Raw genomic sequence first — 18,460 nt, forward strand, 5'->3', positions numbered from 1 at the left:
CCGCTCTTCTCTCTGAAACGGTTGTACTTATCGTCTGCGAAGCTATGTCGCGTGCTGCGGTATGCGGAGACACTAAAAGCACCATAGTGGAACACAGATGTAGCTTCTAAGTTGATGTTATAGCCAGTAAGAAGTAGTACAGTTCAAGTTTTATGTATCGATTATTGACTTTTTAGCTGGCTTTGGTGCCTCGGACATGAGCTAGTACCTTAAGATTCTGCATGAAATTAGGACTAGCAGCACAGTTGCACGGGAGAATGTGAAAAGTGTTCATATGTAGTAAAAACCAGAGAAATCCGTCCGTTTTCGTCATTTGTTATCGAATCGACTTAAAGCCAGGTCGTCACATTGGCCGCTCTTCTCTCTGAAACGGTTGTACTTATCGTCTGCAAAGCTATGTCGCGTGCTACGGTATGCGGAGACACTAAAAGCACCATAGTTGAACACAGATGTAGCTTCTAAGTTGATGTAATATCCAGTAAGAAGTAGTACAATTCAAGTTTTAGGTAACGATTATTGACTTTTTAGCTGGCTTTGGTGCCTTGGACATGAGCTAGGACGTTTAGATGCTGCATGAAAGGAGGACTAGCAGCCGAGTTGCATGGGAGAATGTGAAAAGTGTTCATATGTAGTAAAAACCTGAGAAATCCGTTCGTTTTCATCATTTGTTATCGAATCGACTTAAAGCCAGATCGTCACATTGGCCGCTCTTCTCTCTGAAATGGTTGTACTTATCGTCTGCAAAGCTATGTCGCGTGCTGCGGTAGGCGGAGACACTAAAAGCACCATAGTAGAACACAGATGAAGCTTCTAAGTTGATGCAGTAGCCAGTAAGAAGTAGTACAGTTCAAGTTTTAGGTATCGATTATTGAATTTTTAGCTGGCTTTGGTGCCTTGGTCATGAGCTAGGACCTTTAGATTCTGCATGAAAGGAGGACTAGCAGCTGAGTGGCACGGGAGAATGTGAAAAGTGTGCATATGTAGTAAAAACCTCAGAAATCCGTTCGTTTTCAACATTTGTTATCGAATCGACTTAAAGCCAGATCGTCACATTGGTCGCTCTTCTCTCTGAAATGGTTGTACTTACCGTGTGCAAACCTATGTCGCGTGCTGCGGTAGGCGGAGACACTAAAAGCACCATAGTAGAACACAGATGAAGCTTCTAAGTTGATGTAATAGCCAGTAAGAAGTAGTACAAATCAAGTTTTAGTGTTCGATTATTGACTTTTTAGCTGGCTTTGGTGCCTTGGACATGAGCTAGGACCTTACGATTCTGCATGAAAGGAGGACTAGCAGCCGCGTTGCAAGGGAGAATGTGAAAAGTGTTCATATGTAGTAAAAACCTGAGAAATCCGTCCGTTTTCGTCATTTGTTATCGTATCGACTTAAAGCCAGGTCGTCATATTGGCCGCTCTTCTCTCTGAAACGGTTGTACTTATCGTCTGCGAAGCTATGTCGCGTGCTGCGGTATGCGGAGACACTAAAAGCACCATAGTAGAACACAGATGTAGCTTCTAAGTTGATGTTATAGCCAGTAAGAAGTAGTACAGTTCAAGTTTTATGTATCGATTATTGACTTTTTAGCTGGCTTTGGTGCCTCGGACATGGGGTAGGACTTTAAGATTCTGCATGAAAGGAGGACTAACAGCCGAGTTGCACGGGTTAATGTGAAAAGTGTTCATATGTAGTAAAAACCTGAGAAATCCGTCCGTTTTCGTTATTTGTTATCGAATCGACTTAAAGCCAGATCGTCACATTAGACGCTCTTCTCTCTGAACGGTTGCACTTATCGTCTGCAAACCTATGACGCGTGCTGCGGTATGTGGATACACTGAAAGCACCATATTAGAACATAGATGAAGTTTCCAAGTTGATGTAATTGCCAGTAAGAGGTAATACAATTCAAGTTTTAGGTATCGATTATTGACTTTTTAGCTGGCTTTGGTGCCTTGGACATGGGGTAGGACTTTAAGATTCTGCATGAAAGGAGGACTAACAGCCGAGTTGCACGGGAGAATGTGAAAAGTGTTCATATGTAGTATAAACCTGAGAAATCCGTTCGTTTTCATCATTTGTTATCGAATCGACTTAAAGCCAGATCGTCACATTGGCCGCTCTTTTCTCTGAAACGGTTGTACTTATCGCCTGCAAATCTATGTCGCGTTCTGCGGAATGCGGAGACACTAAAAGCACCATAGTAGAACACAGATGAAGCTTCTAAGTTACGTAATGGCCAGTAAGAAGTAGTACAAATCAACTTTTAGGTATCGATTATTGACTTTTTAGCTGGCTTTGGTGCTTTGGACTTGAGCTAGGACCTTAAGATTCTGTAGGAAAGGAGGACTAGCAGCCGAGTTGCACGGGAGAATGTGAAAAGCGTTCATATGTAGTAAAAATCTGAGAAATCCGTTCGTTTTCATCATTTGTTATCGAATCGACTTAAAGCCAGATCGTCACATTGGCCGCTCTTCTCTCTGAAACGGTTGTACTTATCGTCTGCGAAGCTATGTCGCGTGCTGCGGTATGCGGAGACACTAAAAGCACAATAGTAGAACACAGATGAAGCTTCTAAGATGATGTAATGGCCAGTAAGAAGTAATACAAATCAAGTTTTAGGTATCGATTATTGACTTTTTTGCTGGCTTTGGTGCCTTGAACATGAGCTAGGACTTTAAGATTCTGCATGAAAGGAGGACTAGTAGCCGCGTTGCACGAGAGGATGTGAAAAGTGTTCATATGTAGTAAAAACCTGAGAATTCCGTCCGTTTTCGTCATTTGTTATCGAATCGACTTAAAGCCAGGTCGTCACATTGGCCGCTCTTCTCTCTGAAACGGTTGTACTTATCGTGTGCATAGCTATGTCGCGTGCTGCGGTATGCGGAGACACTAAAAGCACCATAGTAGAACACAGATGTGGCTTCTAAGTTGATGTATTATCCAGTAAGAAGTAGTACAATTCAAGTTTTAGGTATCGATTGTTGACTTTTTAGCTGGCTTTGGTGCCTTGGACATGAGCTAGGACCTTTAGATTGTGCATGAAAGGAGGACTAGCAGCCGAATTGCATAGGAGAATGTGAAAAGTGTTCATATGTAGTAAGAACCTGAGAAATCCGTTCGTTTTCATCATTTGTTATCGAGTCGACTTAAAGCCAGATCGTCACATTGGCCGCTCTTCTCTCTGAAATGGTTGTACTTATCGTCTGGAAAGCTATGTCGCGTGATGCGGTAGGCGGAGACACTAAAAGCACCATAGTAGAACACAGATGAAGCTTCTAAGTTGATGTAATACCCAGTAAGAAGTAGTACAGTTCAAGTTTTAGGTATCGATTATTGCCTTTTTAGCTGGCTTTGGTGCCTTGAACATGAGCTAGGACTTTAAGATTCTGCATGAAAGGAGGACTAACAGCCGAGTTGCACGTGAAAATGTGAAAAGTGTTCATATGTAGTAAAAACCTGAGAAATCCGTCCGTTTTCGTCATTTGTTATCGAATCGACTTAAAGCCAGATCGTTACATTGGCCGCTCTTCTCCTGAAACGGTTGTACTTATCGTCTGCAAAGCTATATCCCGTGCTGAGTTATGCGGAGACACTAAAAGCACCATAGTAGAACACAGATTAAGCTTCTAAGTTGATGTAATAGCCAGTAAGAAGAAGTACAATGCAAGTTTTAGGTATCGATTATTGACTTTTTAGCTGGCTTTGGTGCCTAGGACATGAGCTAGGACCTTAAGATTCTGCATGAAATTAGGACTAGCAGCACAGTTGCACGAGATAATGTGAAAAGTGTTCATATGTAGTAAAAACCTGAGAAATCCGTCCGTTTTCGTCATTTGTTATGGAATCGACTTAAAGCCAGATCGTCACATTGGCCGCTCTTCTCTCAGAAACGGTTGTACTTATCGTCTGCAAAGCTATGTCGCGTGCTGCGGTATGCGGAGACACTAAAAGCACCATAGTAGAAAACAGACGAAGCTTCTAAGTTGATGTAACAGCCAGTAAGAAGTAGTACAATTCAAGTTTTAGGTATCGATTATTGACTTTTTAGCTGGCTTTGGTGCTTTGGACTTGAGCTAGGACCTTAAGATTCTGCATGAAAGGAGGACTAGCAGCCGAGTTGCACGGGAGAATGTGAAAAGTGTTCATATGTAGTAAAAACCTGAGAAATCCGTTCGTTTTCATCATTTGTTATCGAATAGACTTAAAGCCAGATCGTCACATTGGAAGCTCTTCTCTCTGAAACGGTTGTACTTATCGTCTGCGAAGCTATGTCGCGTGCTGCGGTATGTGGAGACACTAAAAGCACCATAGTAGAACACAGATGAAGCTTCTAAGTTGATGTAATAGCTAGTAAGAAGTAGTACAGTTCAAGTTTTAAGTATCGATTATTGAATTTTTAGCTGGCTTTGGTGCCTTGGACATGAGCTAGGACCTTAAGATTCTGCATGAAAGGAGGACTAGCAGCCGAGTTGCACGGGAGAATGTGAAAAGTGTTCATATGTAGTAAAAACCTGAGAATTCCGTCCGTTTTCGTCATTTGTTATCGAATCGACTTAAAGCCAGGTCGTCACATTGGCCGCTCTTCTCACTGAAACGGTTGTACTTATCGTGTGCAAAGCTAGGTCGCGTGCTGCGGTATGCGGAGGCACTAAAAGCACCATAGTAGATCACAGATGAAGCTTCTACGTTGATGTAACAGCCAGTAAGAAGTAGTACAGTTCAAGTTTTAGGTATCAATTATTGACTTTTTAGCTGGCTTTGGTGCCTTGGACATGAGCTAGGACTTCAAGATTCTGAATGAAAGGAGGACTAGCAGCCGAGTTGCATTGGAGAATGTGAAAAGTGTTCATATGTAGTAATAACGTGAGAAATCCGTTCGTTTTCGTCGTTTGCTATCGAATCGACTTAAAGCCAGATCCTCACATTGGCCGCTCTTCTCCTGAAACGGTTGTACTTATCGTCTGCAAAGCTATATCCCGTGCTGAGTTATGCAGAGACACTAAAAGCACCATAGCAGAACACAGATGAAGCTTCTAAGTTGATGTAATAGCCAGTAAGAAGAAGTACAATTCAAGTTTTAGGTATCGATTTTGACTTTTTAGCTGGCTTTGGTGCCTTGGACATGAGTTAGGACCTTAAGATTCTGCATGAAAGGAGGACTAGCTGCCGAGTTGCACGGGAGAATGTGAAAAGTGTTCATATGTAGTAAAAACCTGATAAATCCGTCCGTTTTCGTCATTTATTATCGAATCGACTTAAAGCCAGAGCGTCACATTGGCCGATCTTCTCTCTGAACGGTTGCACTTATCGTCTGCAAAGCTATGACGCGTGCTTCGGTATGTGGAGACACTAAAAGCACCGAAGTAGAACACAGATGAAGCTTCTAAGTTGATGTAATTGCCAGTAAGAAGTAATACAATTCAAGTTTTAGGTATCGATTATTGACTTTTTAGCTGGCTTTGGTGCCTTGGACATGAGCTAGGACCTTTAGATTCTGCATCAAAGGAGGACTAGCAGCCGAGTTGCACGGGAGAATGTGTAAAGTGTTCATATGTAGTAAAAACCTGAGAAATCCGTTCGTTTTCATTATTTGTTATCGAATCGACTTAAAGCCAGATCGTCACATTGGCCGCTCTTCTCTCTGAAATGGTTGTACTTATCGTCTGCAAAGCTATGTCGCGTGCTGCGGTAGGCGGAGACACTAAAAGAACCATAGTAGAACACAGATGAAGCTTCTAAGTTGATGTAATAGCCAGTAAGAAGTAGTACAGTTCAAGTTTTAGGTATCGATTATTGACTTTTTAGCTGTGTTTTGTGCCTTGGACATGAGCTAGGACCTTAAGATTCTGCATGAAAGGAGGACTAGCAGCCGCTTTGCACGGGAGAATGTGAAAAGTGTTCATATGTAGTATAAACCTGAGAAATCCGTTCGTTTTCATCATTTGTTATCGAATCGACTTAAAGCCAGATCGTCACATTGGCCGTTCTTCTCTCTGAAACGGTTGTACTTATCGTCGGCAAAGCTATGTCGCGTGATGCGGTATTCGGAGACACTAAAAGCACAATAGTAGAACACAGATGAAGCTTCTAAGTTGATGTAATAGCCAGTAAGAAGTAGTACAAATCAAGTTTTAGGTATCGATTATTGACTTTTTAGATGGCTTTGATGCCTTGGACATGAGCTAGGACCTTACGATTCTGCATAAAAGGAGGAGTAGCAGCCGCGTTGCAAGGGAGAATGTGAAAAGTGTTCATATGAAGTAAAAACCTGAGAAATCCGTCCGTTTTCTTCATTTGTTATCGAATCGACTTAAAGCCAGGTCGTCACATTGGCCGCTCTTCTCTCTGAAACGGTTGTACTTATCGTCTGCAAAGCTATGTCGCGTGCTGCGTATGCGGAGACACTAAAAGCACCATAGTAGAACACAGACGAAGCTTCTAAGTTGATGTAACAGCCAGTAAGAAGTAGTACAATTCAAGTTTTAGGTATCGATTATTGACTTTTTAGCTGGCTTTGGTGCTTTGGACTTGAGCTAGGACCTTAAGATTCTGCATGAAAGGAGGACTAGCAGCCGAGTTGCACGGGTGAATGTGAAAAGTGTTCATATGTAGTAAAAACCTGAGAAATCCGTTCGTTTTCATCATTTGTTATCGAATCGACTTAAAGCCAGATCGTCACATTGGCCGCTCTTCTCTCTGAAACGGTTGTACTTACCGTGTGCAAAGCTATGTCGCGTGCTGCGGTATGCGGAGACACTAAAAGCACCATAGTAGAACACAGATGAGGCTTCTAAGTTGATGTAACAGCCAGTAACAAGTAGTACAATTCAAGTTTTAGGTATCGATTATTGACTTTTTAGCTGGCTATGGTGCCTTTGACATGTGCTAGGACCGTAAGATTCTGCATGAAAAAAGGACTAGCAACCGAGTTGCATGGGAGAATGTGAAAAGTGTTCATATGTAGTAAAAATCTGAGAAATCCGTTCGTTTTCATCATTTGTTATCGAATCGACTTAAAGCCAGATCGTCACATTGTCCGCTCTTCTCTCTGAAACGGTTGTACTTATCGTCTGCGAAGCTATGTCGCGTGCTGCTGTATGCGGAGACACTAAAAGCACCATAGTAGAACACAGATGAAGCTTCTAAGTTGATGTAACAGAAAGTAAGAAGTAGTACAATTCAAGTTTTAGGGATCGATTATTGACTTTTTAGCTGGCTTTGGTGCTTTGAACTTGAGCTAGGACCTTAAGATTCTGTATGAAAGGAGGACTAGCAGCCGAGTTGCACGGGAGAATGTGAAAAGTGTTCATATGTAGTAAAAATCTGAGAAATCCGTTCGTTTTCATCATTTGTTATCGAATCGACTTAAAGCCAGATCGTCACATTGGCCGCTCTTCTCTCTGAAACGGTTGTACTTACCGTGTGCAAAGCTATGCCGCGTGCTGCGGTATGCGGAGACACTAAAAGCACCATAGTAGAACACAGATGAAGCTTCTAAGTTGATGTAACAGCCAGTAACAAGTAGTACAATTCAAGTTTTAGGTATCGATTATTGACTTTTTAGCTGGCTATGGTGCCTTTGACATGTGCTAGGACCGTAAGATTCTGCATGAAAAAAGGACTAGCAACCGAGTTGCATGGGAGAATGTGAAAAGTGTTCATATGTAGTAAAAACCTGAGAAATCCGTTCGTTTTCGTCATTTGCTATTGAATCGACTTAAAGCCAGATCGTCACACTGACCGCTCTTCTCTCTGAAACGGTTGAACTTATCGTCTGCAAAGCTATGTTGCGTGCTGCGGTATGCGGAGACACTAAAAGCACCATAGTACAACACAGATGAAGCTTCTAAGTTGATGTAATAGCCAGTAAGAAGTAACACAGTTGAAGTTTTAGGTATCGATTATTGACTTTTTAGCGTGCTTTGGTGCCTTGGACATGAGCTAGGACTTCAGGATTCTGCATTAAAGGAGGACTAGCAGCCGAGTTGCACGGGAGAATGTGAAAAGTGTTCATATGTAGTAAAAACCTGAGAAATCCGTCCGTTTTCGTCATTTGTTATCGAATCGACTTAAAGCCAGATCGTCACATTGGCCGCTCTTCTCCTGAAACGGTTGTACTTATCGTCTGCAAAGCTATATCCCGTGCTGAGTTATGCGGAGACACTAAAAGCACCATAGTAGAACACAGATGAAGCTTCTAAGTTGATGTAATAGCCAGTAAGAAGAAGTACAATTCAAGTTTTAGGTATCGATTATTGACTTTTTAGCTGGCTTGGTGCCTTGGACATGAGCTAGGACCTTAAGATTCTGCATGAAATTAGGACTAGCAGCACAGTTGCACGAGAGAATGTGAAAAGTGTTCATATGTAGTAAAAACCTGAGAAATCCGTCAGTTTTCGTCATTCGTTATCGAATCGACTTAAAGCCAGATCGTCACATTGGCCGCTCTTCTCTCTGAAACGGTTGTACTTATCGTCTGCAAAGCTATGTCGCGTGCTGCGGTATGCGGAGACACTAAAAGCACCATAGTAGAACACAGATGAAGCTTCTAAGTTGATGTAATAGCTAGTAAGAAGTAGTACAGTTCAAGTTTTAAGTATCGATTATTTCCTTTTTAGCTGGCTTTGGTGCCTTGGATATGAGCTAGGACCTTAAGATATTGCATGAAAGGAGGACTAGCAGCCGAGTTGCATGGGAGAATGTGAAAAGTGTTCATATGTAGTAAAAACCTGAGAAATCCGTTCGTTTTCATCATTTGTTATCGAATCGACTTAAAGCCAGATCGTCACATTGTCCGCTCTTCTCTCTGAAACGGTTGTACTCATCGTCTGCGAAGCTATGTCGCGTGCTGCGGTATGCGGAGACACTAAAAGCACCATAGTAGAACACATATGAAGCTTCTACGTTGATGTAACAGCCAGTAAGAAGTAGTACAGTTCAAGTTTTAGGTATCGATTATTGACTTTTTAGCTGGCTTTGGTGCCTTGGACATGAGCTAGGACTTCAAGATTCTGCATGAAAGGAGGACTAGCAGCCGAGTTGCATGGGAGAATGTGAAAAGTGTTCATATGTAGTAATAACCTGAGAAATCCGTTCGTTTTCGTCGTTTGCTATCGAATCGACTTGAAGCCAGATCGTCACATTGGCCGCTCTTCTCTCTGAAACGGTTGTAATTATCGTCTGCGAAGCTATGTCGCGTGCTGCGGTATGCGGAGACACTAAAAGCACCATAGTAGAACACATATGAAGCTTCTACGTTGATGTAACAGCCAGTAAGAAGTAGTACAGTTCAAGTTTTAGGTATCGATTATTGACTTTTTAGCTGGCTTTGGTGCCTTGGACATGAGCTAGGACCTTAAGATTCTGCATGAAAGGAGGACTAGCTGCCGAGTTGCACGAGAGAATGTGAAAAGTGTTCATATGTAGTAAAAACCTGAGAAATCCGTCCGTTTTCGTCATTTATTATCGAATCGACTTAAAGCCAGAGCATCACATTGGCCGCTCTTCTCTCTGAAACGGTTGTACTTATCGACTGCAAAGTTATGACAAGTGCTGTGGTATGCGGAGACACTAAAAGCACCATAGTAGAACATAGATGAAGCTTCTAAGTTGATGTAATAGCCAGTAAGAAGTAGTACAAATCAAGTTTTAGGTATCGATTATTGACTTTTTAGCTGGCTTTGGTGCCTTGGACATGAGCTAGGACCATTAGATTCTGCATCAAAGGAGGACTATCAGCCGAGTTGCACGGGAAAATGTGTAAAGTGTTCATATGTAGTAAAAACCTGAGAAATCCGTTCGTTTTCATCATTTCTTATCGAATCGACTTAAAGCCAGATCGTCACATTGGCCGCTCTTCTCTCTGAAATGGTTGTACTTATCTTCTGCAAAGCTATGACGCGTGCTGCGGTAGGCGGAGACACTAAAAGAACCATAGTAGAACACAGATGAAGCTTCTAAGTTGATGTAATAGCCAGTAAGAAGTAGTACAGTTCAAGTTTTAGGTATCGATTATTCACTTTTTAGCTGTGTTTTGTGCCTTGGACATGAGCTAGGACCTTAAGATTCTGCATGAAAGGAGGACTAGCAGCCGCGTTGCACGGGAGAATGTGAAAAGTGTTCATATGTAGTAAAAACCTGAGAAATCCGTCCGTTTTCGTCATTTGTTATCGAATCGACTTAAAGCCAGGTCGTCCCATTGGCCGCTCTTCTTTCTGAAACGGTTGTACTTATTGTCTGCATAGCTATGTCGCGTGCTATGGTATGCGTAGTCACTAAAAGCACCATAGTAGAACACAGATGAAGCTTCTAAGTTGATGTAATAGCCAGTAAGAAGTAGTACAATTCAACTTTTAGTTATCGATTATTGACTTTTTAGCTGGCTTTGGTGCCTTGGACATGAGCTAGGACCTTAAGATTCTGCATGAAAGGCGGACTAGCAGCCGAGTTGCATGGGAGAATGTGAAAAGTGTTCATATGTAGTAAAAACCTGAGAAATCCGTCCGTTTTCGTCATTTGTTATCGAATCGACTTAATGACATATCGACGCATTGGCCGCCCTTCTCTCTCAGACGGTTGTACTTATCGCCAGCTAAGCTATGTCGCGTGCTGCGGTATGCGGAGACACTATAACACCATAGTAGAACACAGATGAAGCTTCTAAGTTGATGTAATAGCCAGTAAGAAGTAGTACAATTCAACTTTTAGTTATCGATTATTGACTTTTTAGCAGGCTTTGGTGCCTTGGACATGAGCTAGGACCTTAAGATTGTGCATGAAAGGAGGACTAGCAGCCGAGTTGCATGGGAGAATGTGAAAAGTGTTCATATGAAGTAAAAACCTGAGAAATGCGTGTTTTTTCGTCTTTTGTAGTCGAATCGACTTAAAGCCAGATCGTCACATTGGCCGCTCTTCTCTCTGAAACGGTTGTACTTATCGTCTGCAAAGCTATGTCGCGTGCTGCGGTATGTGGAGACACTAAATGCACCATAGTAGAACACAGATGAAGCTTCTAAGCTGATGTAATAGCCAGTAAGAAGAAGTACAATTCAAGTTTTAGGTATCGATTATTGACTTTTTTGCTGGCTTTGGTGCCTTGGACATGAGCTAGGACCTTATGATTCTGCATGAAAGGAGGACTAGCAGCCGAGTTGCATGGGAGAATGTGAAAAGTGTTCATATGTAGTAAAAACCTGAGAAATCCGTCCGTTTTTGTCATTTGTTATGTTGTTGTTGTAGTTGTCTTCAGTCCTGAGACTGGTTTGATGCAGCTCTCCATGCTACTCTATCCTGTGCAAGCTTCTTCATCTCCCAGTACCTACTGCAACCTACATCCTTCTGAATCTGCTTAGTGTACTGATCTCTCGGTCTCCCTCTACGATTTTTACCCTCCACGCTGCCCTCCAATGCTAAATTTGTGATCCCTTGATGCCTCAAAACATGTCCTACCAACCGATCCCTTCTTCTAGTCAAGTTGTGCCACAAACTTCTCTTCTCCCCAATCCTATTCAATACCTCCTCATTAGTTACGTGATCTATCCACCTTATCTTCAGTATTCTTCTGTAGCACCACATTTCGAAAGCTTCTATTCTCTTCTTGTACAAACTAGTTATCGTCCATGTTTCACTTCCATACATGGCTACACTCCAAACAAATACTTTCAGAAACGACTTCCTGATACATAAATCTATATTTGATGTTAACAAATTTCTCTTCTTCAGAAACGCTTTCCTTGCCATTGCCAGTCTACATTTTATATCCTCTCTACTTCGACCATCATCAGTTATTTTACTTCCTAAATAGCAAAACTCCTTTACTACTTTAAGTGTCTCATTTCCTAATCTAATTCCCTCAGCATCACCCGATTTAATTTGACTACATTCCATTATCCTCGTTTTGCTTTTGTTAATGTTCATCTTATATCCTCCTTTCAAGACACTGTCCATTCCGTTCAACTGCTCTTCCAAGTCCTTTGCCGTCTCTGACAGAATTACAATGTCATCGGCGAACCTCAAAGTTTTTACTTCTTCTCCATGAATTTTAATACCTACTCCAAATTTTTCTTTTGTTTCCTTTACTGCTTGCTCAATATACAGATTGAATAACATTGGGGCGAGGCTACAACCCTGTCTCACTCCTTTCCCAACCACTGCTTCCCTTTCATGCCCCTCGACTCTTATTACTGCCATCTGGTTTCTGTACAAATTATAAATAGCCTTTCGCTCCCTGTATTTTACCCCTGCCACCTTTAGAATTTGAAAAAGAGTATTCCAGTCAACATTGTCAAAAGCTTTCTCTAAGTCTACAAATGCTAGAAACGTAGGTTTGCCTTTTCTTAATCTTTCTTCTAAGATAAGTCGTAAGGTCAGTATTGCCTCACGTGTTCCAACATTTCGACGGAATCCAAACTGATCCTCCCCGAGGTCTGCATCTACCAGTTTTTCCATTCGTCTGTAAAGAATTCGCGTTAGTATTTTGCAGCCGTGGCTTATTAAACTGATAGTTCGGTAATTTTCACATCTGTCAGCACCTGCTTTCTTTGGGATTGGAATTATTATATTCTTCTTGAAGTCTGAGGGTATTTCGCCTGTCTCATACATCTTGCTCACCAGCTGGTAGAGTTTTGTCATGACTGGCTCTCCCAAGGCCGTCAGTAGTTCTAATGGAATGTTGTCTACTCCGGGGGCCTTGTTTCGACTCAGGTCTTTCAGTGCTCTGTCAAACTCTTCACGCAGTATTGTATCTCCCATTTCGTCTTCATCTACATCCTCTTCTATTTCCATAATATTGTCCTCAAGTACATCGCCCTTGTATAAACCTTCTATATACTCCTTCCACCTTTCTGCCTTCCCTTCTTTGCTTAGAACTGGGCTGCCATCTGAGCTCTTGATATTCATACACGTGGTTCTCTTCTCTCCAAAGGTCTCTTTAATTTTCCTGTAGGCAGTATCTATCTTACCCCTAGTGAGATAAGCTTCTACATCATTACATTTGTCCTCTAGCCATCCCTGTTTAGCCATTTTGCACTTCCTGTCGATCTCATTTTTGAGACGTTTGTATTCCTTTTTGCCTGCTTCATTTACTGCATTTTTATATTTTCTCCTTTCATCAATTAAATTCAATATTTCTTCTGTTACCCAAGGATTTCTAGCAGCCCTCGTCTTTGTACCTACTTTATCCTCTGCTGCCTTCACTACTACATCCCTCAGAGCTACCCATTCTTCTTCTACTGTATTTCTTTCCCCTATTCCTGTCAATTGTTCCCTTATGCTCTCTCTGAAACTCTGTACAACCTCTGGTTCTTTCAGTTTATCCAGGTCCCATCTCTTTAATTTCTCACATTTTTGCAGTTTCTTCAGTTTTAATCTACAGGTCATAACCAATAGATTGTGGTCAGAGTCCACATCTGCCCCTGGAAATGTCTTACAACTTAAAACCTGGTTCCTAAATCTCTGTCTTACCATTATATAATCTATCTGATACCTTTTAGTATCTCCAGGGTTCTTCCACGTATACAACCTTCTTTCATGATTCTTAAACCAAGTGTTCGCTATGATTAAGTTGTGCTCTGTGCAAAATTCTACTAGGCGGCTTCCTCTTTCATTTCTTACTCCCAATCCATATTCACCTACTATGTTTCCTTCTCTCCCTTTTCCTACACTCGAATTCCAGTCACCCATTACTATTAAATTTTCGTCTCCCTTCACTATCTGAATAATTTCTTTTATTTCATCATACATTTCTTCAATTTCTTCATCATCTGCAGAGCTAGTTGGCATATAAACTTGTACTACTGTAGTAGGTGTGGGCTTCGTATCTATCTTGGCCACAATAATGCGTTCACTATGCTGTTTGTAGTAGCTTACCCGCATTCCTATTTTCCTATTCATAATTAAACCTACTCCTGCATTACCCCTATTTGATTTTGTGTTTATAACCCTGTAGTCACCTGACCAGAAGTCTTGTTCCTCCTGCCACCGGACTTCACTAATTCCCACTATATCTAACTTTAACCTATCCATTTCCCTTTTTAAATTTTCTAACCTACCTGCCCGATTAAGGGATCTGACATTCCACGCTCCGATCCGTAGAACGCCAGTTTTCTTTCTCTTATAGAATCGACTTAAAGCCAGATCGTCACATTGGCCGCTCTTCTCTCTGAAACGGTTGTACTTATCGTCTGCAAAGCTATGTCGGGTGCTGCGGTATGCGGAGACACTACAAGCACCATAGTAGAACACGGATGAAGCTTCTAAGTTGATGTAATAGCCAGTAAGAAGTAGTACAACTCAAGTTTTAGGTATCGATTATTGACTTTTTAGCTGGCTTTGGAGCCTTGGACATGAGCTAGGAACTTTAGATTATGCATGAAAGGAGGACTAACAGCCGAGTTGCACGGGACAATGTGAAAAGAGTTCATATGTAGTAAGAACTTGTGGAAATCCGTTCGTTTTCGTCATTTGCTATCGAATCGACTTAAAGCCACATCGTCATATTGGCCGCTGTTCTCTCTGAAACGGTCGTTCTTATCGTCTGCAAAGCTATGTCGCGTGCTGCGGTATGTGGAGACACTAAAAGCACCATAGTAGAACACAGATGAAGCTTCTAAGTTGATGTAATAGCCAGTAAGAAGTAGTACAATTCAAGTTTTAGGTATCGATTATTGACTTTTTAGCTGGCTTTGGTGCCTTGGACATGAGCTAGGACCTGAAGATTCAGCATGAAAGGAGGACTAGCAGCCGAGTTGCACGGGAGAATGTGAAAAGTGTTCATATGTAGTAAAAACCTGAGAAATCCGTCCGTTTTTGTAATTTGTTATCGCATCGCCTTAAAGCCAGATCGCCGCATTGGCCGCTCTTCTCTCTCAAACGGTTGTACTTATCGTCTGTTAAGTTATGTCGCGTGCTGCGGTATGCGGAGACACAAAAAGCAATATAGTACTACACAGATGAAGCTTCTAAGTTGAAGTAATAGCCAGTAAGAAGTAGTACAATTTAAGTAATAGGTATCGATGATTGACTTTTAAGCTGGCTTTGGTGCCTTGGACATGAGCTAGGACCTTAAGATTCTGTATGAAAGGAAGACTAGCAGCCGAGTTGCATGGGAGAATGTGAAAAGTGTTCATATGTAGTAAAAACCTGAGAATTCCGTCCGTTTTCGTCATTTGTTATCGAATCGACTTAAAGCCAGATCGTCACATTGGCCGCTCTTCTCTCTGAAACGGTTGTACTTATCGTCTGCAAAGCTATGTCGCGTGCTGCGGTATGCGGAGACACTAGAAGCACAATAGTAGAACACAAATGAAACTTCTAAGTTGATGTAATAGCCAGTAAGAAGTGGTACAATTCAAGTTTTAGGTATCGATTATTGACTTTTTACCCTTCTTTGGTGCCTTGGACATGAGCTAGGACCTTACGATTCTGCATTAAAGGAGGACTAGCAGCCGAGTTGCATGGGAGAATGTGAAAAGTGTTCATATGTAGTAAAAACCTGAAAAATCCGTCCGTTTTCGTCATTTGTTAAAGAATCGACTTAAAACCAGATCGTCACATTGGCCGCTCTTCTCTCTGAAACGGGCGTACTTATCGTCTGCAAAGCTATGTCGCGTGGTGCGGTATGTGGAGACACTAAAAGCACCATAGCAGAACACAGATGAAGCTTCTAAGTTGTTGTAATAGCCAGTATGTAGTAGTACAATTCAAGTTTTAGGTATCGACTATTGACTTTTTAGCTGGCTTTGGTGCCTTGGACATGAGGTAAGACCGTAAGATTCTGCATGAAAGGAGGACTAGCAGCCGAGTTGCACGGGAGAATGTGAAAAGTGTTCATATGTAGTAATAACCTGAGAAATCCGTCCGTTTTCGACATGTGTTATCGAATCGACTTAAAGCCAGATCGTCACATTGGCCGCTGTTCTCTCTGAAACGGTCGTTCTTATCGTCTGCAAAGCTATGTCGCGTGCTGCGGTATATGGAGACACTAAAAGCACCATAGTAGAACACAGATGAAGCTTCTAAGTTGATGTAATAGCCAGTATGAAGTAGTACAATTCAAGTTTTAGATATCGATTATTGACTTTTTAGCTGGCTTTGGTGCCTTGGACATTAGGTAGGACCTTAAGATTCTGCATGAAAGGAGGACTAGCAGCCGAGTTGCGCGGGAGAATGTGAAAAGTGTTCATATGTAGTAAAAACCTGAGAAATCCGTCCGTTTTCGACATTTGTTATCGAATCGACTTAAAGCCAGATCGTCACATTGGCCGCTGTTCTCTCTGAAACGGTCGTTCTTATCGTCTGCAAAGCTATGTCGCGTGCTGCGGTATATGGAGACACTAAAAGCACCATAGTAGAACACAGAAGAAGCTTCTAAGTTGATGTAATAGCCAGTAAGAAGTAGTACAATTCAACTTTTAGGTATCGATTATTGACTTTTTAGCAGGCTTTGGTGCCTTGGACATGAGCTAGGACCTTAAGATTCTGCATGAAAGGAGGACTAGCAGCCGAGTTGCACGGGAGAATGTGAAAAGTGTTCATATGTAGTAAAAACCTGAGAAAACCGACCGTTTTCGTCATTTGTTATCGAATCGACTTAAAGCCAGATCGTCACATTGGCCGCTCTTCTTTCTGAAACGGTTGTACTTATCGTCTGCAAAGCTATGTCGCGTGCTGCGGTATGCGGAGACACTAGAAGCACAATAGTAGAACACAAATGAAACTTCTAAGTTGATGTAATAGCCAGTAAGAAGTGGTACAATTCAAGTTTTAGGTATCGATTATTGACTTTTTACCCTTCTTTGGTGCCTTGGACATGAGCTAGGACCTTACGATTCTGCATGAAAGGAGGACTAGCAGCCGAGTTGCACGGGAGAATGTGAAAAGTGTTCATATGTAGTAAAAACCTGAGAAATCCGTTCGTTTTCTTCATTTACTATCGAATCGACTTGAAACCAGAACGTCACATTGGCCGCTCTTCTCTCTGTAACAGTTGTACTTATCGTGTGCAAAGCTATGTCCCGTGCTGCGGTATGCGGAGTCACTAAAGGCATCATAGTAGAACACAGATGAAGCTTCTAAGTTGATGTAATAGCCAGTAAGAAGTAGTACAGTTCAAGTTTTAGGTATCGATTATTGACTTTTTAGCTGGCTTTGGTGCCTTGGACATGAGCTAGGACCTTAAGATTCATCATGAAGGGAGGACTAGAAGCCGAGTTGCACGGGAGAATGTGAAAAGTGTTCATATGTAGTAAAAACCTGAGAAATCCGTCCGTTTTCGTCATTTGTTATCGAATCGACTTAAAGCCAGATCGTCACATTGGCCGTTCTTCTTTCTGAAACGGTTGTACTTATCGTCTGCAAAGCTATGTCGCGTGCTGCGGTATGCGGAGACACTAAAAGCACCATAGTAGAACACAGATGAAGCTTCTAAGTTGATGTAATAGCCAGTAAGAAGTAGTACAGTTCAAGTTTTAGGTTTCGATTATTGAATTTTTAGCTGGCTTTGGTGCCTTGGACATGAGCTAGGACCTTTAGATTCTGCATGAAAGGCGGACTAGCAGCCGCATTGCATGGGAGAATGTGAAAAGTGTTCATATGTAGTAAAAACCTGAGAAATCCGTCCGTTTTCGTCATTTGTTATCGAATCGACTTAAAGCCAGATCGTCACATTGGCCGCTCTTCTCTCTCAGACGGTTGTACTTATGGTCTGCTAAGCTATGTCGCGTGCTGCGGTATGCGGAGACACTAAAAGCACCATAGTAGAACACAGATGAAGCTTCTATGTTGATGTAATAGCCAGTAAGAAGTAGTACAATTCAACTTTTAGGTATCGATTATTGACTTTTTAGCAGGCTTTGGTGCCTTGGACATGAGCTAGGACCTTAAGATTGTGCATGAAAGGAGGACTAGCAGCCGAGTTGCACGGGAGAATGTGAAAAGTGTTCATATGTAGTAAAAACCAGAGAAATCCGTCCGTTTTCGTCATTTGTTATCGAATCGACTTAAAGCCTGATCGTCACATTGGCCGCTGTTCTCTCTGAAACGGTCGTTCTTATCGTCTGCAAAGCTATGTCGCGTGCTGCGGTATATGGAGACACTAAAAGCACCATAGTAGAACACAGAAGAAGCTTCTAAGTTGATGTAATAGCCAGTAAGAAGTAGTACAATTCAACTTTTAGGTATCGATTATTGACTTTTTAGCAGGCTTTGGTGCCTTGGACATGAGCTAGGACCTTAAGATTCTGCATGAAAGGAGGACTAGCAGCCGAGTTGCACGGGAGAATGTGAAAAGTGTTCATATGTAGTAAAAACCTGAGAAAACCGACCGTTTTCGTCATTTGTTATCGAATCGACTTAAAGCCAGATCGTCACATTGGCCGCTCTTCTTTCTGAAACGGTTGTACTTATCGTCTGCAAAGCTATGTCGCGTGCTGCGGTATGCGGAGACACTAGAAGCACAATAGTAGAA

This window comes from Schistocerca gregaria, chromosome 10, assembly GCF_023897955.1.
Source record: "Schistocerca gregaria isolate iqSchGreg1 chromosome 10, iqSchGreg1.2, whole genome shotgun sequence".
Taxonomy (NCBI): Eukaryota; Metazoa; Arthropoda; class Insecta; order Orthoptera; family Acrididae; genus Schistocerca; species Schistocerca gregaria.